This window comes from Acomys minous, assembly GCF_964271855.1.
Source record: "Acomys minous genome assembly, chromosome: 6".
Taxonomy (NCBI): Eukaryota; Metazoa; Chordata; class Mammalia; order Rodentia; family Muridae; genus Acomys; species Acomys minous.
This window is the reverse complement of record NC_140487.1, coordinates 122,882,881-122,910,482: the sequence shown is the minus strand read 5'-3', so window position 1 is coordinate 122,910,482 and position 27,602 is coordinate 122,882,881. Positions and strand designations below refer to the sequence as shown.

Genomic DNA, 27,602 nt, shown 5'->3' with positions numbered 1-27,602 from the left:
CTCTGCATCGTCGCCTCTGGTCCCACAGCCCTGTCTCACTGCCCTACTGTCCCGAGTGTCTGGTTGGAGCGGCTGCTCATTGTCTTCCCTCTTCTGATGGAAGGCCAGGCGGTGTCTGCTCTGCCTGTCCAGTCCTCCTAGATGCTGGTACCCAGCAGGCACTTGTCAGCACCACACACCTAGCTGAACGGAGCAGGGGAGCAGTCTTTACTGCCTCAGATCCCCCTTCTCTACTGTACTCGTTCCCACGTGGACCAGGCCACAGTATTAAGAGCCTTAAGCAAGCCAGGCATGGTGGCGCACGCCTTTAATCCCAGCACTCAGGAGGCAGAGGCAGGTGGATCACTGTGAGTTCAAGGCCAGCCTGGTGTACAAAGTGAGTCCAAGACAGCCAAGGCTACACAGAGAGACCCTGTCTCGAAAAACCAAAAACTAATCAACCAACCAACCAACCAACCAACCAACCAAGCTAAAACAAAAAAAGAAAGAAAAGCAACTTAACCTAGAATTCAAATTCAACTTTCTCAAAGGACTCTCCCTCTCAAAGTACTCAGTGTGGTCTGAGACACTGATCTCGGAAGTGTGTCACAAAGCCTTTGAACTGGGAATCAGAGCTCCCATGGGCAAAATCTTCCAATTCTGTCCTGTGCTCAAGGGCTTACCTCTGCCCCCTCCACCTCCCCCCCTCAATGAAAGACGCATGGCATGCAAGGGAGCAGCCACTAGGTGCCGCCACACACAAAAGCATTGGCGTCTCCAGGGTGTCTTGGTCACCCAGGAGGACTGGAAGCTCTTACAAACCACACTCCAACCTGTGGGTCCCAGAAACCTATCTATTCACTCAGAGAGCGGCTCGCACGAGGCAGTGGTCTGGTTAGGGCTGTCGTGTCCGTGCTAGCTGGAGGAACATCACCGCTCAGCAACTTCACACAGGGTGTGCGCCACAGAGCTCCGACCTGCAGCTTTAGCCTTCCACGCCCCATAGACTGGCACAGCCCATCCTCTTGGCTGATCAGGCCTGCTGTGAAGTCTTGGGGTTTTTAGCTCAACAGGGTCTTTGGAGCCAGGTCATTCTTACTTCAACACACTTGCCTGGCACAAAGCTGTTTCCTAAGCTTCAGAAGACTCTTGACAGCATTTCAAAAAGTTCTTGCCAGCCGGTATTCTGTTCCCATTTCTTTCCTTCTTTATGTGTTTGTGTGCTCACCACAGTGTACATGTGAAGGGCAGAGAGGATGAATTTTTTTAATTTTTAATTTTTATTTTTTTGGTTTTTTGAGACAGGGTTTCTCTGTGTAGCCTTGACTGTCCTAGATTCACTTTGTAGACCAGGCTGGCCTCAAACTCACAGTGATCCACCTGCCTCTGCCTCCTGAGTGCTGGGATTAAAGGCGTGAGCCACCATGCCTGGCTGATGCCTTTTTTTTTTTTTAAGGTAAAACTTTTTATTTTATTTTTTACATATACATTTATATTATTTCACATATACACAATAAATAGACTACCTATAACAAGAAGAACCATGACACAATCAGGAATTGTGTAAATGTTACATTCTTAGTGTTTTGACTACTTGTATTTGACAGCCTTGAAGAAGACATCTTTCCTAACTTGGTGCATCTAAGTTTCTGAATATAAATCTTTTTTTTTTAAAGATATATTTATTATTTATACAGTATTCTGCCTACATGCCAGGAGAGGGCACCAGATCTCATTATAGATGGTTGTGAACCACCATGTGGTTGCTGGGAATTGAACTAATGACCTTTGGAAGAACAGACAGAGGCTCTTAACCTCTGAGCCATCTCTGCAGCCCGAGAGGATGAGTTTTGGAGGTCAGTCGTCTCCTAGGGTTCAAAGACTTGGTGGCAAGTACCTTTGTCCTCTGGTGTCGGCACAGCCCTGCTTTTGCTGACTGTGCCTTGCTGCTTGCCGGGAAGGAACACCCAGGGCTGGATCTGAGATAGAAAGTGGAGCACAGGTCCCTGCCCTTCACATTCCAGACCAAATGCTCCAGAAAGCGTCATAACTGATGCAATTCTGTCCTAACTCACAGTAAGGGTGTCATGTTGTTAAAGGCTCATCACGAGTCTGAGTGTCCCACACTAGTATCACTGGAGGACTCCTATTTCCCGTGTAGGGATCAAGAACAGGTCTCCACTAAAATGTGCTTAAATTGCATAAGCTCAAACCACAACTCAGTTAGATACTAATTGTTCATCCAAGCTTACACCTAAGAATCAAAAGTGATAACACATCAGTAATGGCTTTAGCTATTCCTACACACCCACCCCACCCCTGAAAACAGGGCAGTGTTTCCCTTCCACTAAGAAAATGTGTCAGGAGTCAGATATGAACCAGAAAAGGGAAAATGGGGAGAAAAAACAGGCAGCTGTCAATTATGCAAGTGAATGGGAGCAGAGAGGTCTGTGGTTTCCTATTATGTGCGGATAAACCACATGTTGTGCATAAAGTGGTGCCTTGCCAGGACATTCCACCTGACAGAGTAAATGCAAACACTGAGGGTTAAGACACATACCCAGACACTGCATGCACACACAGCTGGGAGTTCTAGCCTGCCCCTCTGCTGCAGGAAGTATGGCTGGTCAGGGAAGAACAGTGAGAAGAGGTTCCCGACCAACGTGCAAGATGTACACAGGGAGAGAACTGTGAGGCTCCCGGGCTGGGATGGACCTGCAGGGCCATCAAGGTTTCGCTCCCACCCAGCCTCTGCACAGACCCACGTGGACCAGCCGATGGCACTTTAGAAGATGCAGGAGGCGGGGCAGGAGAAGAAGGCAAGAATGTGAGAGGCTGGCGCTGGCCCCTGCGGGGCTCTATCGCTGCAGATAAGGAGCCTGACAAGCTGGCCTCTCTCTGACCTGCCTGGGTGGCCGTGATTACAAGTACAGCCACTTGTGCTCACTTTTATTTATAAACCTGAAGCTAATGCTGTTTGCACACTCAAGTTTCTAAGAAAGCAAATATTAGTTTATAACCATGGGGGGGGGGTCTAGCATCTTAGGAAAAATGTATATATAAACCCACCACCAGCTGGGCGTGGTGGCGCACGCCTTTAATCCCAGCACTCAAGAGGCAGAAGCAGGCGAATCGCTGTGAGTTCGAGGCCAGCGTGGTCTACAAAATGAGTCCAGGACAGCCAGGGCTGTCAGACAGAGAAACCCTGTCTCAAAAAATCAAAAATAAATCCAACACCACCAACAACAAAAAAACCCTTAAGGTGGGCCAGACAATAGGATGAGTCCTTCAGGGTCACAACGACTGCTGTCCTCTGGTTGCACCATTTGCCTTCCATGTTAAAACAGACTAGGAAGCCAGTGTAATGGCTCTGAACTGTAATCCCAGCACTTGGGAAGTAGAGGCAGGAGGATGCCAAAAGCTTGAAACAGCCTGAGTCCCAGGCCAGCCACAGACAATGGCTTACTCTGTCAACAGCCCGAAACAAAAGCACACACTGTGAGGGCTGGGCATGGAGACTCCTATCTGTAATGCATCACTCAGGAGGTGAGGCACGGAGCCCCTCGAGCTTGGGGCTACCTTGGGCTACACAGTTGAGTTTCAAGTCAGTGAGGCTATAAAATCAGACTTTAGATCAAAAGTAGTTTTTATTTTTTGAGACAGGGTGTCCTGGAACTCACTATGTAAACCAGGCTGGCCTCAAACTTAACAGAGATTCATCTACCTCCAAGTGCTTGGATTAAAGGCACATGCCACCATGACTGGCTCAAAAATAATTTTAAGTCATAAAAACAATTTTTAAAAAAGGAGCTAGGCATTGTGGCACATGCCTATAATCCTAGCACTTGGGGCTTAGAAGATGGGGGATCAGAACTTCAAGGTTATCCTCAGCTACAGAGTGAATTTGAGGCTAGCCTGGGCTATAGCAGACCTGTTTCCAAAACACAAATAGGCAACACACACACACACACACACACACACACACACACACACACAGAGACATAACCCCACACAGACACACCCCCACAAAGACATACACCCCCAGACATACAGATATACACAGACACCTCCCCCACAGATACACCCTCCCAGACATACAGGCACCCCCCAAGACACACACACACACACACACACACACACACACACACACACAGATACATACAGACAGACACACAGACACACCGCCACCCCCCACAAGGGCATGAAATCTGGGGCTGTGGCTCCACCGGTTAGCATGCACAAGCTCCTGAGCACTGTCGGCAACACAGCATCATCACAAACCACCTCTGCAACTTCTAAATGCACACATGCTTCACAGCAGACAGAAATACATCATATAACAACAAGAGTTTACACAAGATGCTAACCCAGGGTAATCAAGATAGCTCAGCAGGTAAAGGCGCTTGCTGTACACACCCAGTAAGTTGAGTTCAATTCCTAGAACTCACATGCAAGTGGACAGAGAGAACCAACTTCACATGGGCACATGTCACTGCTCCCCCTGCCTCCTATCACACACAATAACAAAATATTTACATTTATTAAGCTAGAGTCGGCTCAAATCTTAGCCTGACAAATCAGCAGCACTGTCCACACATCAGGCAGGGCAGCTTAGTCGTACAGCGCATTCGTTATGATGCTCAAGGCACTGACTGGGTTCAGTTCCTAACAGTGCAAGGAGAAAATAGGAAGGAAGAAGAGCCCCCACACTGGAGGAACCAAGCATCATTTGGGAGCATGGAGAAAAGCCGTCAGAGAGTGACGCCAGCGGTGCTCACCTTTCGAGTCTGGTCTCAAGGCTTCCCCCAACCTCCCTCCACAATGCGCTGTCCCTCGGCCGCACAACAGAGCCTTCCCCTCACATCCTTACCTGGTTTCTGGAAATTAACTTCAGGCAAAAAGATGCTCAACTCTAAGGGGAGGGTTGCGGCTGAGAAGAAATAGAGGGTGCCGCCCTGTGGAAACATAGAACACGGTCATGGGAGGAGCCAGAAGGGCCCAGTGGCTGCTGCAGTAGGACCTGGTGCACACGCCCCCGTGCTGAGGGAACAGAACGGCTGGCGCAAAGCCTATGGCCATGGGCTCTGTCATAGTCCAGAAATACCTGTGTGTCAGGCAAGCCCAGGCAGCCTGCTCCAACACCTCCAAGACAGGATGCTGAGTATGCACCAAGCCTCTCGTTTCCGGCTGAGGCAGGTCTGCTCCACACAGTGCACACCCCCTCCTCTGGGCTACTTACTCTGTCTAGAGACATGGGACCTGAATGACTCAGTGTGACAGATGATGGGGAAGTCCTTGCCTCTGTACGAGATGACCTCCCACCCACCAAACACCTCAAATACCAAGGCCAGGTTCCTCATCCTCTGCCTCCTGTGCTCCAGCTGTGTGTATAGATGACATCTGCAGCTGTCCGCTGAAACAGACACGTGTCACACATACAGCAGTCACGAATGAGGCTTACACACTGACTAGCCTGGCTGCAGTCTCTCTATGCCAACACACCTCTTCCAAGAGCCAAAGAACATGGCTTCTCTGACCTTTCCCCGACAACCTCATCGACTGGACAACATCCTAGCCAACCTGGTGGAAGTGGCCTACTATGAGGACCAGGGGCAGCCGGGCCAAGGCATTCCCATCCAGCCTTGAGTAGCCTCCAAGTCTCATCCCTGCTCAGCCCTCCAAGCCTGAGGCAATGGGTTCTGAGCCTGGGAATGTCTCCCTACCTGATTTCTGAAGACAAAGCTGCCGAGAAGCTGAGGAAGTGAGGAAGGCACACTTCTACAAAGGATTTCTCTCCATATATACATGGGTGCATTCATGAATGTGCACGTGTGCGTGCCTGCGTGCGTGTGTGTGTGTGTGTGTGTGTGTGTGTGTGTGTGTGTGTGTGTGTGTAGTATGTCCTTGTGGAAGCCTCTATCACCCTTAGCCTCATTCCCTTGAGACAGGGTCTCACACTGAACCTGAGGCTCGCCGGTTTGGCGTCTGGCTAGCTGACGGGTTCTTAGGATCTGCCTATCTCTGCCCCACCCCAATGAGTTACAAGCACACTTGGCCATTCCTTTTTTCAAACATAGTGCTGGGAAATTGAACTCAGGTCCTCATGTCTATACAGTGCCCGCTTTTACCCATTGAGCCACCTTCCCAGCCCCACACAGTGATACTTTAACAGCCTCCCCTAGTCAGGCACCACTGTGTGGGTCCCTCCATCTAGAGGATGGCTGCCTGACCCCCCACCCCCACCCATCACAGCAGCCCTATAGGAACAGGCCATTTGTAGCAATTAATTGCTCTCTTCTTCCTCCAGATATCAAAGCACTGAAATACCAAGGAACCCTGGGGAACTTCCCACCCGAGTCCTCACAGTCCTTCAAAAAGAGATGAAAAGAGAACCTCCTCCTGCCTCTGAGGGGCTTTTATTTCTTCAACTGCCACTAATTATCCTCCTGTCCACAGGGCTCAGGACCTTCCAAGGAGGAGAGGGGAGCTTTGTGACTTTCAGTGGAGGCATCAGAAGGCCAGGATGACACAGGCCTTCCCAGACAGCGGTCCCAGACGACACGGACGGGAACTGAGGCTCACGATGCCTTAGTCCTGTGCAGCATCAGAGATTTGTTGTGCTCCAGGAGCTGGCTTCTGTTTCCAACCAGCTGCCACTGACCAGCAGTGGGACCCAAAGCTTGACAGGATGGACACGGGATGACGGCTGGCTTTGTGCACTGGAGGCTTCACAGTGACAAGGGTCCCCGTGCCAGGACCTACTGTCCGCTGCCACTGCTCTGAGGCTCCCTTCTTTTCTTTTTTTCTCCCTTCCCTCCCTTTCCTTCCTCCTTCATTGTTGTTTTTACAGGGTATCACAGAGCCACCCTGGAGCCTGAAACTCACTATGTACCAGACAATGGCCTTGAACTCTTCCTACTTCCTCAGTGCTGGGATTACAGGCATGCACTACCATGCCTGCTTTTTCTTTTCTTTCCAGTGCTGGGGGTTGAACCCAAAGCTTCATGTACTCTAGGCAAGCATTCCACCAAGCTACACCCACCTTATTCTTTTTTGTTTTGTTTTGTTTTGTTTTTTGAGACAGGGTTTCTGTTTGTGTCCTTGGCTATCCTGAACTCACTTTGTAAATCAGGCTGGCCTCGAACTCATAGATCCACTTGCCTTTGCTCCCCAAAGTGGTGGGATTAAAGGCGTTGGACACCATGGCCCACCTCTGGCCTTCAACTCTTAATCTTACTGCCTACAGGTACTGGGAATCAGGCACATATCACCAAGATACTTTCACCTGTTTTGACCTCTTTATGATATTCTTGTCTGGGAGTCACCTTTGTTGGTTGGTTGATTGACTGCTAGAATCCAACGGAAGGCCTCATGCATGCTAAGCCAACACTCTACACACCCTCCAGCTCCACCTTGAAAATTGTAATGAATTAATTAGTTATTTGGTTTTTTTAAAAATAAACTTTCTTTTCTTAATATTTATTTATTATTATGTATACAGTGCTCTGCCTGCATGTACAACTGCAGGCCAGAAGAAGGTGCTAGGATTAAAGGTATGTGCTCCTGCGTCTGACTTGTAATATTTTTTTTTAAATAAAAAGTCCAACATTATATGGCTGGTCCAGAAGGGAAGGAGGCCTCCCAAACTGCCAAAGGCCCACAGTCTTACACAGACCACTACTTGGATCAAGGGGATTTATCAAGCTGTTCTTGGCACAGGCAGTGGAGATACAGAAGGTGGGGGGGCACTAAGACCAGGGTCCTCTTGGCCAGAGATAACCAAATGGCTGAGGAAATCACAGTACACGCAGACAACAGCACAAATAAGATACTATGATGAGCCAACCACAGACTGTGCCATGCACTGCCTCCTGCCCTCAGCAGCATGAGGAGGAAAGACCCAGGGCCTTGACCCAAAGCAGTGAGCAACGGCAGAGCACAAGTGTGTGGAAAAGCACAGAGGCTGGCTCTGGACCTGGGTCGTGAAGGATGAACAGGAGTTAGCTGGAAGAGGAGGAAGAAGGCACAGGCACTGAGTGAGCAAGCAGTCCCTGGGCTGCTCCTCTATGGCAGGCCTCGAGGATATAGAGAGACGAACTTGAGTTGAGGGCAGACAGACACCATTCAAATCAAACTCAGGACCCTGCGTCTCAGACACTGTGGCAAAGTGCACAGGAGGAAACAGAACGCATCCTGGGGACACACTTCCAGGAGCTTGACCTGCTGGGACTCCTGTGAGGAGAGACTGCCTGGGGGCGCCCGGGGACAGGCCAGAGGGCAAGCTACACAAATAGCACTGAGAAGCCTCCAGAGAGAAGACAGGACCAGACTCTCCCTTTGGAGAACATCTCCAAAGATCTCTGGAACCAGAAAGGAAACGAGGCCGGGGAGGCACCAGGATCTCTGCAGCCGAGTGGGACTAGGGCAAGAATGGGGCTTTAGGAAGAGACACCGACGAGTCAGATGCGCAGAAAATGACAACACAGGAAGACCTGCACTGCAGCAGAGGACACAGGAGGCCAGGAAGAAACCGAGGCTCCAGATGCATGGGCCCTTCAGCTGATCCAAGTCCAGCTTGCCACCTTGGTGGCGGTGACTGAGCTAAGTGGCCTTCCAAGCCGAATGGAGGGTGAAGCCCAGGAGTAGCTGAAGGAGACAGGAAGTGGCAGGACTCCAGGACAGGATCCCTTGCCGGTCAGAGAGGACAGCTCTGCTTGCTGCCCCCCACCCACCTGTCTCACAGGACCCCCGGCCCCCAGTGTTCACTAACGCAGCCGCCCCAGCTGCAGCAGACAGGGCTCCTCCAGTCAGCGCAGGAGGAGGAGGAGGAAGCACCTCCGCCTCTTCATGGGTTTCTGGTTCTCAACATCGCCCTCCCCCAACTGAGCAGTCACTCTGCACTGTTGGGGGCCCCTTGCCCCCTTAAGGAGCAGGGCATAGCAGTCTTATTTGGTCTTTGCCTGTGTAGCTCCATGTCTTCTAGGTGGCCACCCACACCCTGTACCGTTTGCTGGAGACTGGCCTGAGTCTAGTCTGTAACTACTCTTAAATCTTAGCTTTGCTCTTGAATGTGGAGCCAGCTGACTGCGTTGAGGGGGGATCCTCGAGGCCACATCCACATGGTCTAAAACACCAAGGGAGTCTGGCCTAGTGGCCCAGGACGTGGGAAGTGGGGGCAAGAGTCCAAGGCCACCCTCAGTTACTTAGGGAGCTGAGACCAGAACAGCCTAGGCTATTTGAGACCTTGTCTCAAAACAACAACAACAACAATAACAACAAAACAAACGAAATCAAGGCAGATGCAGCCTTGGGGCTGGGGCCCAAAGGAGAAGGAAATGACCACTTCAGAGTGTGCAGAGTGAACGGCCAGGCCCTGACTGCACGTCACTGGCACTCTTCACCTCCACCACAGGCTGGCTGCACAAAACTCCTTTCCTACACACAACTTCTGGTAAAAGGTGTATGAGACAAGACCACTGGTTACCCAGGCCATCAGTTTGTCTTCTGCCTGTGTTAAGACCATTCATTTTGCCGGGCGTGGTGGTGCACGCCTTTAATCCCAGCACTCGGGAGGCAGAGGCAGGTGGATCGCTGTGAGTTCGAGGTCAGCCTGGTCTACAAAGTGAGTCCAGGACAGCCAAAGCTAACTCAGAGAGATCTTGTCTCGAAAAACCAAAACAAACCAAACCAAACAAACCAACAAACCAATAAATAAATAAATTGGTAAAAACAAAAAACAAAACAACAAAACCACCACACACATACGCCCTCATATACATATTTGTAGGAGAGAATTGACTCCCATAGGCTGTCTTCTGATTTCCACATGAAATACACACAAATAAAGAAACATAAAATTTAAAGGTCTACATGCGTAAAACCCACAAGCTTCTTTCTCTCCATTCTTCCAAATTCAACCACCAGGCCCGAGCTGGTTCAAAGGAATGAAAGGGTTAAAAACTCGAGGGGTCTCTGGACTTCGCCCTGAAGACATGCACAGGCTGAGTCCTGTGTGCTGCAGGATGACCACCAGCACCACGCCTCCTCTGTAGGGGTGACAACTGAAGCAAGTCTGCCTGGAAGCCAAGCCATGCAACTGAGAACGCTGTGCTCAACAGTGTGTGCCATTTGCCAAGCTCTCCCCAGGCCCTGTAAATAAGCCACTCCATCCACATCACTACTGACCCTGTCGGTTACACAAGCGGCTTGTATGTGACAGCCTGAGTCGGGACTTGAACCCAGGTCAGTAATCATTAAAAATGTGCTTCGGGCCAGGGAGAGGGAGGCAGGCCTGAGGTATAGCTTCTGCCGGAATCCCGCACAGGGTGGCACCTAAGGTCCTCCAAGGACATAGGCAGCACAGAAAAATTCCACCTGCTCCGTTCTCAGTCATTACTCTGGACAACTTGTCTCCCGATGACGGCTCAGGCGAGTCACCCAGTTTTCAGGGTGCAGTGCCATTCTTCGGGGGGTGAGCTTGGGATTAGGAATTTGTCCTGAGCATGCCAACCCAAATTCAAACCTGCCCCAGTTCCTTCCTGCTGTGTGAAGCCAGGCCATGCTGCAGAACAATGATAATTATGATGTGGCTGTGGCATTTCCCAATTGCCTGGCATGGAACCAGCCGGGCTCTGTGCACTGTCTTATTTAAATTTAGACTTCACAAGCCTGCAAGGTAGGAATTATTCCCATTTTATAGACGAGGCAACTGAGGCTCGGGGAAGCTAAGCAATCTGCCCAAGGCCATGAAGGGACTCTAAGGCAGAGCCTGGATTTGATGCTGAGCTGCACCCTACAAACAGAGGTGAGAGCTATGGACATTACTGCGCAACTGGAGACCATGTACTACACAAGAATACTGTGCCAGTGTTGTACGTGTTGAGTGTAACGGTGACACTGTGGTTACATCAGGAAATACCCTGTGGTGGTGATTCTGTTTTAGAGTTTGTTTTTACGTGTATGGATGTTTTTCCTGCATCTATGACTGTGCACCACATGCATGCAGTACTCTCGGCAGCCAGAAGAGGGCGTCAGATCCCGGAACAGCAGACAGCTGTGGGCTCTGAGAACCAAACCTGAAAGAGCAGCTCTTGAGCTGTGAGCCATCTCTTCAGACCCATCATTTTGGTTCCTAAGAGGCACAAGCTCCATAGTGGCAATTAACTCTTGATTGTTTCTGTGCTGAGAAGATGCCTTGGGGTTAAGAGTACTTACTGCTCCAGTAGGAGGACCTGAGTTGGAATCCTGAGCACCTAGGTTAAAAAAAAAAAAAGGAGGAGGAGGACTGTGTCCCTCAAGGCAATAAAATGGAGAGTATAGAGTAAAGCATTCAGTGGCCTCTTAGACATGAACGTAGGCACACACACACACACACACACACACACACACACACACCACACACACACACACACCACACACACACACACACACCACACACACACACACACACCACACACACACCACACACACCACACACACACCACACACACACACACCACACACACACACACACCACACACACACACACACACACACACACACCACACACACACCACACACACACACACACACACCACACACATACACACACACACACACACACACCACACACATACACACACACACACACACACCACACACACACACACACCACACACACACCACACACACACACACACACACACACACACACAGTGTCCATGTGTGGATGTGTGTTGACCGCATGAAGGAGCACACAGCAGAACTTGGTGAACTGAGCTGGTGAGTGGCACGTGGAGGCATGCCATGGAAGCCTGACCATCTGAGTTTGGTCCCCAGAACCCACAGTGGGAGAAAAGACTACTGCCAAGTTGTCCTCTGACCTCCACACGTGTCACACACACTTTCACACACACACACACATTATTACATAAGTTTTTACAAAGAAAACCTGGTGAACGTACAAAGGGTACACATTACAACTTCTCCATAGCTCCCCACAGGCCCTGGCTTCAGTCCCGGTGCATGAGGCTTCATCAAGTACAAGATGCCCCTGAGGCCCACGTAGGGGAACCGCTCTCTCTGGCCACAGGTCTCTGGTGCAGGAGTGGCTCTAATTCCATATATTTACCCTTCCTACCCAAGCTGCCTGCCTGTCCCATTCACAGCTGCAGCCGAGTTCAGAAGAATCCAGGTGCACAGCACTCCCACAGAGGTCCCTCAGTGAGGCTCTGACATAGCGAAGTCTAAGCCAGCTCACCTGTCACAAGAGGAGCATCAACACAGTTGCCAATGGAATCTCCACAGCCACAACAGGAGGAGGATGCAGGGACGTCCCTAAGAGCCAGAAGACAGGACTCTTCCTTTCTGAGTAGTGACCCTGGCTCAGAGAAAGCCCCAAAGGCCACCAAAAACAAAACAAAAGGGTCCAGGATCCACCTGGAGACTGCTTTCCCAGGACCAGCAGGCTATGAAGGAAGCAAAAAGGCCCCTTGCATTTTGCCCGCAGCAGGGGCAGGGGTCAGATCCTGGGGTCAAGTTCACCACTGTGTTCCTTGTACAGTTGTGGCTCTCACTGGAGGCAATTTCGCCTCCCAGGGGACATTTGGCAATGTCTACAGACATTTCTTGGTTTTGCTCTGAGCAGAAGCACACATACAAGGAAGGTGCTCTACCTCTGAGTTACCATCTCCAGCCCCCGTAAGACTTTCTTTCTTTTCTTTTCTTCCCCCTCCCCCCAAGACAGGGTTTCTCTGTGTAGCCCTGGGTGTCCTGGACGCATTTTGTAGACCAGGCTGGCCTAGAACTCACAGAGATCCACCTGCCTCTGCCTCCCGAGTGCTGGGATTAAAGGCGTGCACCACCACGCCCAGCTTTATGTAGTTTTTTGAGACATGGTCTTGCTATATAGACCAAGTTGGCCTCAAGCTAGGAGATCCAGCTGCCTCTGCCTCTCAAGTGCTGGAATGTGACACCATGTTTAACAAATGAATGAATGGATGGATGAATGAGAAGAACAGAGTGTTCTGGAAGGCTGGGGTGCAACTGCACTCACAGTGCTTACCTAGCCTACAGGAAGACCTGGGTTGGAACTCCAACATCACATACAACTGAGTCGGGTACACACACTTATAATCCTAGAACTCAGCAGGATCAGAAGTTCAAGGTCATCATCAGGTACTTGGGGAGTTTGAAGCCAGCCTATGCTATAAAACACTGTCTTTTAAAAAAAAAGCTATTGCAAGACACACATAAACAATATGAAAACACTGTATCATTTTACCCAAGGGACTTGAGCATCTGCAGATTTTAGTGTCTACAGATGGCTCTAAGGCTATTAGGCACAACTGTACTGCATCAGAGGCAGGAATTGCAGCCAAGAAAAATTGTCTGATCGCACGTCACTGTTGCCAGCCACGCCCTGCTCTACATACCTCTGGGCCTTTGCACCTGCTCTTTCCTCAGCCTGAAGCATCCTCTCCTCCCCCTGAGTCATGACATCCAGGTGCCTTACTGTACTCTGCCTATGCCAGTGTGTGTCTACACATTTGCCTGCACCTTTTTCAACTTAGGTTGCTGCGCCTGAAGTGTGGCTGAGGGCAAGCAGAAGGTGGTTTAAGGCTGCTTCGGGCCCTGTGCAGCCTTGTTCTCGAAAACACATTATAACAGACCCACAGCTCTCATTAAATATAATATACCTCCAGAAAAGGGTGTCACATTCCCTACAAGTGGAGTTACAAGCAGTTGTGAACTGCCACATGGCTGGTGGAAACTGACCTGGGTCCTCTAGAGGACCAGCCAGTGCTTTTAACCTGTGGAGCCATCTCTCCAGACCCATTTATTACTCTTTCTTTTTTTCTTTTGAGACAGAGTTTCTCTGTGTAGTCCTAGCTGTCCTGGAACTCACTATGTAGACCAAGCTGGCCTTGAACTCAGAAATCCGCCTGCCTCTGCCTCACAAGTGCTAGAACTAAAGACATGTGCCACCATGCCCCCCACCCACCCTCATTCTTTTGGTGGGGGAGTTGAGACAGGGTTTTTCTGTGTAGCCTTGGCTGTCCTAGACTCACTTGTAGACCAGGTTGGCCTAGAACTCACAGTGTTCTCTGCCTCTGCCTCCCGAGTGCTGGAATTAAAGGCGTGTGCCACCACCTCCCAGCTCTTATTTTATTTTATTTTCTTAAAGATAAGGTCTCACTATGTAGCTCTGCCTGGCCTGGAACTGGGTAAACCAGGCTGGCCTTAAACTCAGCCACTCAATTGCCTCTGCCTCACAGTTTTTTGTTTGTTTCATAGACATGATCTCATGTAGCCCAGGTTGGCTTTGAACGTAACACACAGCCGACAGCTGAGACCAGGGCAGGAGCCTAGTCTAGAAAAACGCCTCCTATAATTTTTAATTTAAGTTTAAAAAAATATAATAAATTAACTTATTATTAATGTGTGATGTATGGATACAACATAGTGTGTGGAGGTCAGAGGACAATTTTGTAGAATTGGTTTTCTCCTTCTACCTTTACAGGGTTCCAGGGACTAGAAAGTCCATAGGCTTATGCCTACTAAGCCATCTCACTGGCCCCTATTTTTTCTTTTCTTTTTCTCCTTAGGTTTTCTTTTCTTTTTCTCCTTAGGGTTTCTCTGTGTAGCCTAGGCTGTCCTCGAACTCACAGTGATCTGCCTGCCTCTGCCTCCCAAGTGCTGGGGGTCTTATTTTTTTTTCTTTCTTTTCTGGTTTTTTGTTTTTTTGTTTTTTGTTTTTGTTTTTGTTTTTTTTTTTTTTTGGTTTGTTTTTTTGTTTTTTTGTTTTTTTGTTTTTTGTTGGTCTGGTTTTTTGAAACAGGGTTTCTCTGTGTAACAGCTCTGGTGTCCTGGACTTACTTTGTAGACCAGGCTGGCCTTGAACTCAGAGATCCGCCTGCCTCTGCCTTCCAGTGCTGGGATTAAAGGCATCCCAGGTTATTTTTTTCAATTAAACAGGATCTTGCTAGGTAGCCCACCCTGGTCTTAAACTCATGATCCTTCTGTCTTCCAAGTGCTGAGATAATAGGTGCCATTTTTTTTTTAATGAGACAGAGTTTCTCTGTGTAACAGCCTTGGCTGTTCTGGACTTGCTTTGTAGACCAGGCTGGACTTGAACTCACAGAGATCTACCTCCCTCTTACTCCCAAGTGTGGAAATTAAAGTGTGTACCGTCATGCCTGGCCCAATTTTTCAAATTAATTAATTTTTCTATTTGGAGGTTGAGGTCTTGCAATGTCACCCAGGCTGGCCTCGAACTAAACTCAACTGATTCTCCTGCCTCAGCCTTCTGGAAATACAGATACAGGACATCACAGCGGCTCCTCCTTCTATCTGACATTTCAGATAGTCCTCAAACATCAAGGACTGATAGTAGCGTGTGTGTGTGTGTGTGTGTGTGTGTGTGTGTGTGTGTGTGTGTGTGTAAAATGTTCTATAACTAGATTTATGTCGAGTATCTGCTTAGTTCTGGTTGGCCCAACTGGCTGAAAATGGCCCTTGAGCATGCTGCTGTCTTTTGCAGCCCTTAAGTGAGTGCGCACCACAGCAAGAAGCAGCCCCAGGCGTGTCAGCTGCGGACAAAGCACACAGGAAGAGGAAGCTGAGGCAGCTTCTCGGCTGCTCCAACACTCCAACCTCTGAGCTGTGTTCTTAGGCTCCACAGTTCCAACTAAAAAACCAGAGGTTTTGCTTCTGTGCAGGAGGAGACAGAGACGAAGAAAGAAAGGCACACTTCCTTTTTTTCCTCCCCAGAGAGCAGCTGGCACACTGAAACCTGGCCAAGTCACGGTCTAAGACCTAAAGTCAGGAACCAGCTCGCCTACAGGATCCGGCTTCGGATCTTCCTCTAATCCTATCTGTCCCGGGACTGTAAGCTTCTGTCAAGTCCCAAAGGAGTGGGTAATGCCGAGTCTGGGTAACACGCAGAGTCCCCCAGCTCCTTAGACAGTACACGCACCTCTCACACCCCAATTCAGAAGGTCTTCCACCAAGGCTGGTCCTGGCAGGAAGTATTGTAATCAAGGACATCAGAAGAAACCCTGCGCCCCAAGAATGGATGGCACAAGGACCCCTTTCTTCTGTGACCTACTGACATCACAGCTGCCCTTAGGCCTGCTGCCCCAGCTCCCTGCAGGAAACTGTTTTCTTTTCTTGTCAGTCAATTTTAGGCTGGAAGGGCCAGTGTCAGGCCCTCTAACCTTAAGGAAGAAGCCTCGCCAGGAAGTTCACAGAGCGTGGGTCTCCTCCACAGAAGGAGGCCAGAGTGGAAATGTGAGCCCATAGGAGCTCAATCAACTCCACTATCAATTTCGTGTGAGCACATTTTACAATTCTAATTGAACTGAGAAATACAAAAGTGTTTTAAAGGGGAAGGGGAAACTAAGACAGGGATACATTTGTCAGGGCAAGGCCGGTCCCGCCTCTTCATGAACAGCACATGGCCTCTTCATGGAGCCACAGACCTGCTCATCTCAAAAGCAGCCTGGCAAGCTCTCCGCAGATGCCCCTAGAACAGCAGACTGCTCCAAGATCATCTTCCTGGCTCAGTGTTTAAAAGTACTGGCCTATCTTCCAAAAGATCTGGGTTCAATTCCCAGAACTCACATGGTCGCTTACTTCCATCTCTAACTCCAACTTAGGGGATCTGATGCCCTCTTCTGGCCTCTGTGGGCACCACCAGGCATCATCACGGTACACAGACATACACTTATATACATAAAATCATAATAATAATAAACAAACAGAATCATCTCCCTCCAGAGGTTTTCTGCCTTTATCTCCCAAGCTGTAGGAGCCAGGGAGCCTAGAGCTTTCTACCGTGGAGAACTAGATTATTAAATCAATTGGGGGTAGGGGGAACTGCGGTATGAAGGCTCATTATCTTCATTTGTGTCCCCAGAGGCAGCAGACTCAGCCTGTGAGCCACCCATTTCTTTGCCCAGATTTGGGGATGACAATTGTGGATCCTCAGATCCAGCTTAGAGCTCCAGGGGTGGCCTCCCGGGCTGAGCGCCTGGTGCCTACCCTGCAGGGCCCTGCCTCATTCCAATGGGCTCTCCTCTCAGCACACGTGTCTACTAAGTTACAGCGGACCTAGTAACACTGCAGAAGGCCTTTGGGTAGCAGCTCCTACTGCGTCACAGCCAGCAACTTGCCCTTTCCTCCGTCTCCAGCTACCTCGGAACAGGACAGAATCCAAGGAAGGAGGAACCTCCCCTCTGAGAGCCGCTGAGGACTTGGTTTCCTTCCTCCCCAGCTGGCTGACAAGCTGATAATCAAAATGCAAACTGTTTTCAAGGGAGATGCCCTCGGGATCTCCCAGGTGTTCGTCCCATTAACTAGGGAAGCGGTATCAAGAGAACACGGAAGAGGGCTCACAAGGCCACCTCCATTCTGAAGGCATGGGCAGTGCTGGCTGCGGCTCCAGAGAGAGGATCAGACAGAGCATACTCCAAAGAGCTAGCTCATGCTAGAGTGGCAGTGGGGGTGGGGTGGGGTTTACAGCCAGTGCTTCCAAAGGGAGCCAAGTTCAGGAAAGTGGTCAGAAACAAGACCGAAAGCCATGGGGACTGGTATGAGGCTTCCAAGGCTGTCCTCACTGCCACTAAGTGTAGGTATATATACTCAGACCTGGGCACTCGCCACGGTAATCCAGCTCAGGGGCTAAGTCCGTACCAGCCACATGGAATGTCATCCCTCATTCCCAAACCACCAAGCCTCAAAGAGGGAGCAGAAGTTCCTGGCAAAGCTGGCCTGTGAATGTCCCGCTGGCTAATACTCCTGTTTTTAAATTAAAATGACTCACCGAAGACTGTCAGGTTTCACAACAAAAGCCTTAAGTCTTTAGAAGCCTATGTCACAGAACGCCAGCAGGACCTGACCTCCTGTGTGATGGCTCAGCAGCTAAGAACACTGGTTGCTCCTGCAGATTCTCAGCACCCATACAGCGGCTCACAACCATCTGTAACTACAGTTCCAGAGGCCCCAGTGCCCTGCTCTGGCCTTCTTGGGCACCAGGCATATACATGGCACACATGCATGCATACATGGAAGAAATTTCTCATATACATAGAATAAAAGTAAATCTTAAAAAAAAAAAAAAAGGATGACACAGAGTTCAAAGATCAGGATAAAAGAGCTCATCTCATCTGAGTAGACATGAAGGACCAGGGCAGTGCCTGACAACCTCCACCACTGCACTGAGCCTCAGCAGAGATCAAGGAGTGAGGGTGACTGGCCACTACCCAGAGCGCAAGGAGAGTAGACAGCCTGAGGGCTCTCTCAGGTGGCAGTGGCCAGGAGGGAGAGATCCAGGCTCAGGCATTAGCTGTCTGCACCCCACTGAGTTCTGTCATAAGCTCCAGCAGGCAGGCTACTTGAGAAGGAAGCAGAATGGGGGGAGGGGCGCTGCTTGCCCAAAAGCCCAGCAATGCCCTCCTAAAAATCACCAGCACCCCATCTTCCTACAATCTCAGTGACTGGCCAGAGGAAGGCCATGGTCCTAAGGCTGCAAGCACTCTCATCCACACTGACAGATGCGATGAGGAGCCCCTCTTCCGCGGGCTAGACGTCCAGAAAAGCAAACAGGGAAGGGTTCACACAGCCTTGCCACAGCTGCTGACCTCTGCAGTTCCCATGTTTTGTGACATCAATCAGGGGACAGACTTACTAGACTGTATCCAGCTGTAAATCCCCCAATTGTCCCTGCAGTAGTCACACGTCCATGTGTTTACATCAGCTACACACACACACCTGGGACATGTAACAAGTCAAAGGGCATTGAAATATTTATCATGTGGCCAGGAGTGGTGGCACCTTTAATTCCAGCACTCAGGAGGCAGAGGCAGGTGGATTGCTGTGAGTTTGAGGCCAGCCTGCTCTACAAAGCAAGTCTAGGACAGCCAAGGGTACACAGAGAAACCCTGTCTCAAAAAAAAGAGAGAGAGAGAGAGAGAGAGAGAGAGAGAGAGAAAGAAAGAAAGAAAGAAAGAGAGGAAAGGCCAGGCGTGGTGGCGCACACCTGTAGTCCCAGCACTCTGGGAGGCAGAGGCAGGTGGATCACGGTGAGTTTGAGGCCAGCCTAGCTGAAATCAACTAGGACTTTGAAAGTCTGGGGACACCCACGCCCTACAATCCTATTAACTCATTCACAAAAAAAAGAAAGAAAGAAAGAAAGAAAGAAAGAAAGAGAGGAAAGAAAAAATTGTCATCTAGTATAAACCAGAAGCGGGTCTTGTTTCGCAGCCCTGCAGGGGGAGTGGAGCTGGGGAGGTGGACGGGAAGGGTCTCTGGGAAGCTGGACTGCTTAGGGCAGCAGCTATGAGACCTAGGTATGGGCAGGGCTAACCCATCGCCTTGGAAACAGGTCCACTGCTGGCCTCACGATCTGGCAGGAAGAACAGGGTGGGAGCACACAGTTTGAGGTGTTTGATCCAAACACAGAGAGGTGTTTGATCCATGAGGGACCCTGATCTCCACAGGAAAGCCCGCTGGCAGAGTCCAAGGTTGCAGAGTAACAGGCGGTAAGCTCGTTTACTCGTTCAGTTCAGGGACAAGGACCACAGGATTCCAGTGGCAGGAAATGTGTGGTTGGACACTTAGGTGACATGCAGGCCTGAGAAAAGCTTAATTGGAGCCTGTCTCAAAGCCTCCTGCCCAGCTCCCCACAGAGGAGAGGAGGCAGAAATGGGTCACATTCTTCCTGCTGCCACAGCATCACCACAGGCTCCAAACTCACTTGAAGTACAGGTGCACTGAGTGACCTAGTGTCCTTGCTGGGCCCACCTCCTAATCAGACAGAGTCTGTCCCCAGCACAGCCTAGAGGGGCAGTCTATTAGCCAAGGGACACCACACAGTGACCGAGACAGCTTTGCCACAACTCTTCCATCTTCCTCTCCCTCCGTATGTGGGCAGTAGCCTCTGCTAGCCCTTTACTCTCCTGACCCTGGCAAGCAGGAAGAGGAAGGAACGCTGTGTGCTTTCACTTAGACTGTTGGGCCTCCCTGACCTTGGTCTCTGAGGAGATGGACAGGCCTGGTGCTGGGCAGATTTGGGGGAGAAATCAGCTGTAAATTCCAAATTATGCCCCCATACCATTCTACACATATTGACCTGCAACATACTGTAATAAAGATACGGGGAGGTTCCACATGCACAAGCTTCTTGGGGAACTCTGTGGGCACAGCAGGGGGCCCCCAAAGCCCACCCACCACTGTGGGTGTTTCTGAAGCTGGCAGGAGAGGAACCTGGCTGCTAGGAACAGAATCCTAGAGACTCAAGGCACAGTAACTGTTACTTAAAGACAGCTTACAGAGGCTCACACAGGCCATCATGTGTGACATACAGCTTACACACCTGCTTACAGAGGCTCACACGGGCCACCATGTATGACATACAGCTTACACACCTGCTTACAGAGGCTCACACAGGTCATCATGTATGACATACAGCTTACACACCTGCTTACAGAGGCTCACACGGGCCACCATGTATGACATACAGCTTACACACCTGCTTACAGAGGCTCACACGGGCCATCATGTATGACATACAGCTTACACACCTGCTTACAGAGGCTCACACGGGCCATCACGTGTGACATACAGCTTACACACCTGCTTACAGAGGCTCACACGGGCCACCATGTATGACATACAGCTTACACACCTGCTTACAGAGGCTCACACAGGTCATCATGTATGACATACAGCTTACACACCTGCTTACAGAGGCTCACACAGGCCATCATGTATGACATACAGCTTACACACCTGCTTACAGAGGCTCACACGGGCCATCACGTGTGACATACAGCTTACACACCTGCTTACAGAGGCTCACACGGGCCATCATGTATGACATACAGCTTACACACATGCTTACAGAGGCTCACACGGGCCATCATGTATAACATACAGCTTACACACATGCTTACAGAGGCTCACACAAGATTCAACTATGTAAAAAGACTCGTCCGTCAGTGGTGGTGCATTCCTTGAATCCCAGCACTTGGGAGGCAGAGGCAGGAGGATTTCTGAGTTCAAGGCCAGCCTGGTCTACAGAGCGAGTCTAGGACAGTCAGGGCTACAGAAGAGAAACCCTGTCTCAAAAAAACAAAACAAAACAAAAAAGTCAACTCATTCATGACCCCTCAGTCCATCAGAAACTTCAGGAGGAGGATAATGTTTTAGTCCAGTTATACTGACCACAAGGTAGCCTTCTCTCTAGGGATGCTGACCTCCCTGTGGAGGACCAGAACATAGCAGGCCTTTAATAACTGGTCAGTAGGTGGTGCCCAGTCCTCTCTCATAAACCTAGTTCAAGCCCAAGCATCATTATTCCATTTACCATTGGAGAAAGTGAGGAAGGTTAATTAGCTCTCTCAAGATCAGAAGAGACGGGGAAAGGACCTAGGATTCAAACCTTTGCCACAGCCAGGGAGCCAGTTCTTTGTCCCTGACAGGCTGAACCTCAAACAAGTCCTTTAACCTTTCTAGACCTCATTTTCCAGCTACATATGTAGTAATAACTTCATGTAGCTCCAGAACTCCGATGAAGTCCAAAGGAGACAATGGACACAGAATGTCATGGCTGCTCATTTGCTCATCTTCTACATGAGCATACATCCTTCTCATAATAAGCAACCCTGCTACATGAGCTAGAGGCTACACACGCTCTGTGCTTAGTTCTTTTTTTTTTTTTAATTTATTTATTTATTATGGATACAGTTTTCTTCCACCAGGGTGTATGCCTAAAGGCCAGAAGAAGGCACCAGATCTCATTATAGATGAGCCACCATGTGACTGCTGAGAATTGAACTCAGGACCTCTGGAAGAACAGCCAGTGCTCTCAGCCTCTGAGCCATCTCTCCTGTCCTGTGCTTAGTTCTTATGAGAACAGATGAGAAGGGACTAACAGATGCTTCAGATTCTGTCAATGGAATGCCTGAGGACCCTGAGTGTGACCTGTAAAAAAGAGACCAATTTGATCTCAAGGTTGGTGGGCAAGGGGCACCATGCACGATAATGGGCACTGGCACTGCCTGAAGGAGGACAGGAGCTGGCTACTGCATCGGGCCAAAGGCAACTCTGGTTCCCAGTGAGCTGTGTGTCTGCCCACTTTTCTCTAACTGCATTGCTAAGTTTCCAGTTCTGCTCCATCCAGAGCAAAGAAGACCTGTGCTTTCTAGACATCACTGTGTTCTTATCAGGGGACCAGGCAGCGGGTGCGCAGGAGACAGTGTGCCTGACTCCGCAGCTGGCCTGCTGCTACCTGGCAGGAGTCTGGAGGAGGAGAGGAATCAGGACAGCTACCTAGTCAACCACGATCTATCAGTGGCTCAGGGCTGGGAGTGAAGCTCAAGGCTGGAGCACCTGCCTACTGTGCGCAAGGCCCTGGGCCAGACTAGTACTGCAAAATAATAGTAACAGTAATAACAGCAACACCAACAGCAACAATAACAACGACAAGGAGGAGGAAGAGGGACAGAGGGAAGGGGGGGGAAGGACTAATTTATATAGCTTGAAACAGAGTCCATGCGACACCCCATTGCAGGGAGAGCTAAGGGGTTGGCCATGCGCACCTCGTGCCTTAGCACTAGGCAATGTTTGCTGATTTATAGACACCAGGGGAAAAGAAAGCTCGGTTGAACCTGTAGGTCTTGGCCAGCCTACCCAGGGACTCCTACGTTACCCGAGTGCTAGCCAATCAGCCCCCGCAGGCCTGCAAAGACCACACACACACACACACACACCCCACCAGAATGAGAAGCTCCCACTCGGCCCAACTGCTCTTCTTAAGGTCCTACTCCTGAGGTGCATTCAAACATCTCCTGAAGGCTCCAGGAAAAGGCCTCATGCAGCAATTTCTTGATGCAACTCCCTACCAGGGACACAGATCCAGCCCTGACTCTGCTCACCACCCTCCAGCCCCCATTACTTTGCGGCCTATGAAGCTGCCCCTTTGGCTCACAGGGTCACCTCCCCCTTCCCTCCATCCCTCCCTCCACTGTCATGTATGTGGTGTACATATCTGTGTATGTTTTGTATGTGTAGAGGGTTACAACACATGCATCTGGCAGCCCAAAGTTAATGTCTGGGATTATCTTTGACTGCTCTTTCACTGAGGCAGGGTCTCTCAATAGAGCCCAGAGCCTCCTTTGGCTCTTGCTAGCCAGCTTACTCTAGGGTTCGCCTGTCTCTGTCTTCTGAGCCTGGAGTTACTAGCGGGCCAGCAAGCCCCTTTAGCATTTATGTAGGGATCTGAACTCCAGTCCTTACTCTTGCCTGGCAAACACTTTGCCCACTGAGCCATTTCCCAGACCTAAGCTTTTAAAAAGTAAAATAACAGCTAGCAGTCCAACAAAGCACATACTAAGCACAAGGCGCCACCTCGAACACTGAACAGGTATTACTTAGCTAAATCCACTCAACAGCTCTGTGAGGAAGTGTCACGGTTGTACAGATGGCAGAGCTTAGACGTGGACAGGTTAATGACTTTCTGCAGCTCACACAGCCTGTGATGGCAGAACCAAGATCCAAGCCCAGAGCCTCGGTATAAAGTCCGTGCTCTAATTAACAGCTACACTTCATATTTGCTGAGTGTTAAATAACTCTGTGGTCAGCACCCTCGGCAGCTGTTCTCTGGGGGCCGGGCTGGACAGGGAACAGCCCCATCTAGGAAGAGCGGCCCTGTCCTGTGAGCAGAGTCAACGGCAGCCTGCTGCGTTTTCAGCAGATCACTTGAAGGAAGGTGCTCTCTAAGACAGCACAGACTGATGAAAAGGGGCAGGGGTAGGACTGGCAGCCAGTCAACCTTTACCCTTTGTGCAGGTCACTGACCTCACACACTGTGAAACACAAAGATTTCAGTGGAGACCCTGCCTCAGTCAGCCCAGAGACTCACACAGACACAGAGCTGAAACGGAGAACGTGACAGGCACTAAAGGAAAGGAACAGCCTGCTATGAGACTTCAAAGGAGCTCGCCAGCCCTAAGTCCCTACTGCCCACATATGTGACCTCCAAAGGCCTCTCTGAGAGCACAGAATTAGAGCAGCAGAGATCAAGTTTAATTCTATTTTATAGCTCAAGTTAATGGCCACTCAGGTGTTCTATAGTCTGTAAGGAAAGCATTCTGACTTCCTTCTTTTTCTTCTCTTTCTCCCTTCCTCTCTTTTTAATTTTAATTTTTAAAACTTGTTTATTTTTATAACAAAGTCTCTCTATGTAGCTCTAGGCTGGTCTGAACTTGCTATGTAGACCAGGCTGGCCTGAACTCGCAGAAATCTGCCTGTCTCTGCCTCCCAAATGCTGGGATTAAAGGTATGAGCATATCGACCCCAGTTTCTATCTTTCTTTCTTTTTAAAGATTTATTTATTATTAAGTATACTGTACTCTGCCTGCTTGTACACTTACAGGCCAGAAGAGGGCATCAGATCACATTATAGATTGTTGTGACCCATCATGAGGTTGCTGGGAATTGAACTCAGGACCTCTGGAAGAGCAGTCAGTGCTCTTTAACCTCTGAGCCATCTCTCCAGCCCCATCCCAATTTCTTCTTCTTCTTTTTCCTCCTCCTCCTCCTCCTCTTCCTCCTCCTCCTCTTCTTCTAAGATTTGTTTATTATGTATACAGTGTTCTGCCTGCATGTACACTTACAGGCCAGAGGAGGGCATCAGATCACATTATAGATTATTGTGAGCCACTGTGTGGTTGCTGGGAATTGAACTCAGGACCTATGAAAGAGCACTCAGTGCTCTTTAACCTCTGAGCCATCTCTCCAGCCCCCATCCCAATTTCTTAATTCTGTAGGTACTCAGCACCAAACCCAGAGCCTCACACTTTAACCGAACTACAGTCTTAGCCCCTTCGGCTTCTTTGTACAGCAACTCACAATAGAGGGAGAGCGCTACCATTTAAATGTGCACCTGGATGTGGGAACGGAGCCCAGTGTGTTCTCTCTCCTCCGCCTCTGACTTACAAACTTACCAGGCCTCCTCCATCAGAGGGGGTGGCCTAGTCTGTGATTGCACTGTTGTACTACGGAACATGTTAATACAACAGCTCAGAGTTAAGCCATGAGGTCCACCAGACTACAAACTCAAAGGCGGGTCTTATCACATCCGCATCTGAGTCTAAGACAGCGCCTGACTCACAGCAGATCCTGAACAGTGTCTGCTGAGCTCAACGTGAGCAAAGTCAGATGGAGAAGTCCTCTGCTCCACGTGGAGCTGTCAGCTGCTGTTCCTCAGAGTTTTGCTTCCAGCTACCTGCATCCCGTTCCCTCGTCCTACCACCATCACCCAGATCCAAAACCAGCACCATCTCTAGCTGGGCAATTTCAACAGTCAACCTTTGCTTCCACCTCCACACGCCTGTCTCCTACGGCTGCCAGAGCAATCTTTTAAAACACCATATCGTAATACCTTTCTGCTTATTTCTCTCTAATGGCTTCTAACTCTTTTGGATGATGTTTTTGTTGTTTATTGTTTTGTTTTGGTTTTTCGAGACAGGTTTTCTCTGTGTAACAGCTCTAGCTGTCCTGGAACTCACTCTGTAGACCAGGCTGTCCTTGAACTCACAGAGATCCCCCTGCCTCTGCCTCCCAAATGCTGGGATTAAAGGCGTGCGCCACCACTGCCCGACTCAAAACATATTCTTTGAACACACAGATTCTTCCTTCCTTTCCCCCCTTTCTTTGAGAGGGCCACATGTAGCCCATGCTGACCTTCAACTCTTAGCGTCTTGCGTCCACCTCCCAAACGCCGTGCCACCACATCCAGGCTATCCTTCTCAGTCTTCTGGCCCCGTTGCAGCATTAATGATTTCTACCCACTTATTTATCTCTTCCTTTATTATCTGTTCTCTTTCCTTCTTGGATTGTTACCTCCCAGAAGGCAAAGACTGTCTAACACACACTCCAGCCCCGACCCCCCAGCATGAAATGCATGAACGAATCCCCATCTCATAGAAGTGGTTTCTGTCTGCATGGGCCACACTGACTCTACCAGGAAGCCATGAGTGACACACTGGCACGTAACAGCTGGCACCTTTATTTGTGATTCAAAGTCCTGCTTTGAATCCAAGGAAGTGTTGGCATCTCTGGACACTTTAATGGCAGAAGAGATCAGTTATCACGGGGTTTCTAGCCAGGAACAAGAGCCCAGTGGGTGTAGCAGGGAGCCAGAAGCCAAGGCACTTGAGAAGTAAACCTCAAGAAAAACTGGCTTGCCTCCAGATCCCATACCAACATACTCTGTGCCTCAATTTACCCAGCACTTATCTAGGCACACTTCCTTAAGATAAGTGACAGGTGACAAAATAATAGCTAGGACATAGTTAGATCCTCAGACAGAAAGTGCTGCAAGCCACAGATCTCATTATTCATAAAACTCTTGATTTGTGCTCAACATGATCCCCCTTGGCCTTCCCCTGAGCTAACCCGACCGAGTTACTGCTCAGACAAATTCTATATACAGGAGCAAGCAAGGGCTGCAGGTAGGGTGTCCAGAGCGCCTGCCTCAAGGAAAGGGAAGTGCAGCATTGATACAGGGGTGGCATAAAACGGGTAAGTGCAGTTTGGAGGTCCAAGCGGTCAATTTGCTGGTTCACGTTTACAAGTCCCCTGGGAGGGTGTCACATGTGTCTCTCATATGTACCTTCCAAAAACACCAGGGAGAGGTGGAATTTGGGGAGCGGACAGTGCATTCACACTAGAGAGGGAGGAAGGGCGGCTGGGCAGCCAGACAGACCTTGGCAGCATCTAGTAGGGGAAACATGGAGAGTCAGGATGCTGGGAAAGGGGTGCAGGTGAGATGAAGAGGAGACAGGGCAAGGGGACCAAGAGGATGGACAGGCGATGACAAGCACGACGGCCCAGAGGGGTGAGCAACTGGGACACCTGTGGAGGAGACCCCCCACCCAAGAGAAAGGGAGGAAGGCAGCGGGGTGGTCTGCGGCGAGAGGTAGCAGCACCGGGTGTGGTGGGGGACGACGGGTTCAGGCCCAGGGCGCTGCGCTAGTGGGGCCGGCCCGGTGGGTCCCGTCGGGGTCGAAGGTGCCTTCCGCCGCCCCTCCCCGGGAGACAAAGGGCCGGTGGCTCCCCCGCGTCCCGGCGCCGCGCCGGCCCCGTGCTGCGGTCGTGGCCGGGCCTCGCGCTTACCTGGGCCGCCCGAACGCGCGGCGCCGGGGGCTGCGGGTCCGGAGCGCGGCGGCCTGTTCCGGAGCGCGCTCAGCCGGGAGCAGCAGCCGCGGCGGCGGCAGCAGCAGCAGGAGCGGCCGCCTCAGCCTCCGCCTCTCCGTGAGTCACCGCGGCGGGGAGGGAGGGAGGCGCCAGGCCGGCGGAGGAGGGACCGGCGGAGAGGGCGGTATTGGGCCCCGTGCGCGCGGCGGAGGCGCGGCGCCGGCCACGCCCCAGGAGGAGGCACCCTGGAGGGGGCGGGGCCTGAAGGGGTGGGCCCCTTGGGCGGGAGAGGGCCGGGCATTGGTTAACGCTGCTTTGGGGGCGGGGACGCTTTGCTGGAGGGCGGAGCCCTGAGCCTCACACTGAGAAAGACAACTCACTGGGCATCTCGGGTTGAGGGCGGGAACCGGCGGCTCGGGGGCGGGGTCTTGCGGTGGGCGGGT

General features: G+C 50.4%; 1 protein-coding gene across 3 annotated transcripts in view; it reads right to left on the bottom strand.

Moving 5' to 3' along the window:
* Positions 1-27,317, bottom strand: part of CTNNBIP1 (catenin beta interacting protein 1) — a 49,947-nt gene extending 22,630 nt beyond the window's left edge. Inside the window, exon 1 of one of the 3 annotated variants that reach the window (XM_084786766.1) lies at positions 27,139-27,317. The gene's annotated coding sequence lies outside the window, so the exon portion shown is untranslated. Of the gene's footprint in view, positions 1-4,757; positions 4,935-27,138 lie in introns of those variants that run through there. The other 2 variants (XM_084786765.1, XM_084786767.1) reach the window with 2 other exon arrangements.
* Between the last annotated feature and the right edge of the window lie 285 nt (positions 27,318-27,602).